Source organism: Lepidochelys kempii, chromosome 1 (assembly GCF_965140285.1).
Source record: "Lepidochelys kempii isolate rLepKem1 chromosome 1, rLepKem1.hap1, whole genome shotgun sequence".
In the NCBI taxonomy this organism is placed as follows: domain Eukaryota; kingdom Metazoa; phylum Chordata; order Testudines; family Cheloniidae; genus Lepidochelys; species Lepidochelys kempii.
In genome coordinates, this window is record NC_136380.1 from 110,780,736 (window position 1) to 110,783,982 (window position 3,247).

The following is a 3,247-nucleotide window of genomic DNA, read 5'->3' on the forward strand; positions in this document are numbered from 1 at the left end:
CCCCCCAGCGGCTGCGCCCTGCAAGGCCCGGCTTTCCACGGCAGCTGCCCCTGGAGGCAGCCTGGCCTGGCACTCAGCGCGCCCCCCGACCACAGGTGCTGATAGGCCCCTTGCCAGGGCTGCGGCTGCGGCTCCTCCGCCCTCAGGGCTTCACCTCCAGGTCAGCACAGGCTGGGGGCAGAGGATGCAGTGGGTTCACTTGATACAAACTGGGCGAGTGGCTAATGGAGTCCCCTCAGGTGGGCAGAGTGTTGAGACTCCCCTCTCATCTTGGGGGATCCTCTCCTTAAAGAGAGAGCAAGGCCGGGCATGGAAGCGTGAAGAAGCAAACTCTGAGTGGGCCTGTATATTGGGCGGGGCAGGGACTGTTTCCTCCAGGGATTTTGTGCAGCCTCCAGCCCAATAAAAAGGTCTGGGTGGTGGCCCCTGGCTTCTAGTGTAATACAGGCATGGCTACACGGCGAGGTGTGATTGCAGTATGTGTAGATACCAGAGTTAGCTTTAATCTAGCTAGCTCAGGTAACAGTAGCAGTGAAGCTTCAGCAGCACAGATGTCAGCACAGGTTAGCTTCCCAGAGTACGTTTCCAGGTGGGTTTGTACAGCCCCTGCTGAGGCAGCTTTGTTGATGTTGGTTCCCTGGGGTAGTTAAATTAATGCTAGCTCAGGTATGTCTACACAGGCTGCAGTCACACATCCTGACCGCAGTGTAGACATACCCACGATAACAACAACAGGCAAGACATTCGTGTTTTGTTTATCCGAGCAGCTCTTTATGGGAGAAACCCTGCCTAAATAGAAACCCTGATCAAACTCTAGTAATATTCCAGGGGTGTTCTACAAGTGTTCACACAGTACACTACTAAAGTAAAATTGTACAGTTTTTGTAGTTCTCTCAAAAAATGTAAAATTTACTTCCCAACAAGATTTTTCCTGCTGTTCTTTTCCACTGATACTTCCAAACTATTCAATGTGATTATTCATTATTTACTCTCTGATACCAGTTTCTTCAAAAAGTTTTATTTGAATAGTCTAGAAGGAAAGAGGAAATCTAGTCCTCTGGAAGTTGTGTGCAATATCAAAAGAGTACAAATATTGGAAATTAAGTGATTTATTACAGTAATTCACTGGCAGTGAATAGTATATTTCAAGTATAAGGTCTGCCAATAATGGCAGCAGGAAAAGTAATAAAGTAACTGCATTCCGTAATGCACTGTTAAATACCATATAGTTATTGTAAAAATATAAATATTTTCCTGCATATGCTTGCTGACTGCTTTGCACAATATCTCTATTATAATTATGGGACAGACACAAAGTGAAAAGAATATTTTTAACAAGGGCTCATATGATGCAGCTGTATCCATTCTTAATCATTCATTAATGTCTCATCAAAAGAGTACTGTACTTTTTGTTTGTTTCATTTACCAAAGGTCAGCATACTTGGAAGCAATTGTCATACACCATTACAGACCTTTTTACATATTTTTCTGGTATTGTTCTAAGCCATCATGTGCGTAAATGAGTCAATTGGTATGCAGATTGTCTATCATTAAAACCATTTCAAAATCAGCTTTGTCACTGGTTTAGAGTTGGAACTTTAGATTCTTGCATATACTTCTTGAATATATTGTGGTGTTCATAATGGGTATGGTAGGTGGTTATGTCAAACTCTTAAGGGCCCAGTATTTTCAGTGGGAGTTTTGCTTGAGTGATATAGCCTTTATAATATAGATGAGATTACCAATGGTACTTTAAACTGCAGTAACCTGTGCCAAAGGTTCATGCTCCCTGAGCTACAGTATCAGAAATAGCAGGGTCAGAATCACTATTAGAAATATCATTAGGTTTGGAGACTCTAGGAGCATAGGAGGAACAATAGCAATGAGCACGACATTCTCAAGTTATCAATTGTCCTTTTATTAAGAATTTCGTTAAGCACATGAACAAAACCACAATTACTGGAGGCATAACGCAGAGATAGAAATAAACCACAAAAGATCTAACATCAAAGATTTTATACTCACATCCCCAAGGGTAGCACCGTAGAGATGAGTATGTCTCAGCAGGTGGTCATTTGCAGAGGATCTCCTTCCTGTTGGATTCTTCCTCCTTTATTCATGTTGGGGAACCCCTTTTCTTTTGCGTTTCAGTCATAACCCCTATGCATATACATGAGGGTTCCAACCCCTTTCCCCTTATCTGGACTTCCACACCCCATTAATGTTGTGGTGCTTCCTTTTCATAGACTATCCTCTTAGCTCTCCTTATCTTCATTAACATTTATATCAACATGTCCCAATGGTAACTTGCTGTCAGGGCAGTTTCCCATGATATTACAATCAGGCATCTTGCGGTAGTGATGGGCACATTGTGACGTATTTTCTTGAACATCACCCATTAGTACATCTTTTACGATAATCTTACAACTTTACTGGTACAGGGTTACCCTTGGGTCTGTAGTCATGTCAGCTTCTTTCGGGCCTAAAGCTTGATATGGCTAAGCTAAAATTTGACAGGCATCAGCCTGTAGGCCATGCTTTATTTACAGCTTTTCCTTACTTATATACCTAACAAATTTTTACTAATAATATATGCTTATTAATCCTATACTGCTATAATACTATCCTGCATATTCCTACACTTCTACATACAACTTAAAATTGTTCATCACACATTGGTTACATATGAATTAACCACAACAACAGATAACACAATTATATAAGACGTTTAGCTACAGTAAAGCCTGCAGGATTAAATATGCACAACTTTCCTTTTCTGGCCTGATAGCTCTATAAACTTTATGTATGCAAATATCAATGAGTATTTACAGGGAACTGATGAAAGATATTCTGTAACTGTAGTAAAAGGGAGTTATATTGTGTTCTGAGAAATAATGTGGAAAGTAGTTTATTTATGGAGATATCTCATCACTACTGCCTTTGGAATTCTTAGATTGTTTAAATAATAAAGCAATGGAAATGGCCGCTGCCCCTCAGTTTGCCAGAGCTGTTGCTTTTGGCGCAGAGAAGCACCACAGCATTCCCACTGGATTGAGCACCTGCTAGCACAAGGGATTATGGAGCTGTCACATTGGCTTCATTGAAGGAGCCGACCCTTATTACTTGGTGTAATAGATACCATGGCAAGAGTTTTAGTATGACTAGTTATATTTTGGAAATAAAATCTTAATAATATTTATGATTTATATAATAGATTCTTATTGTAAAGTGTTTCATTTTCAGATGC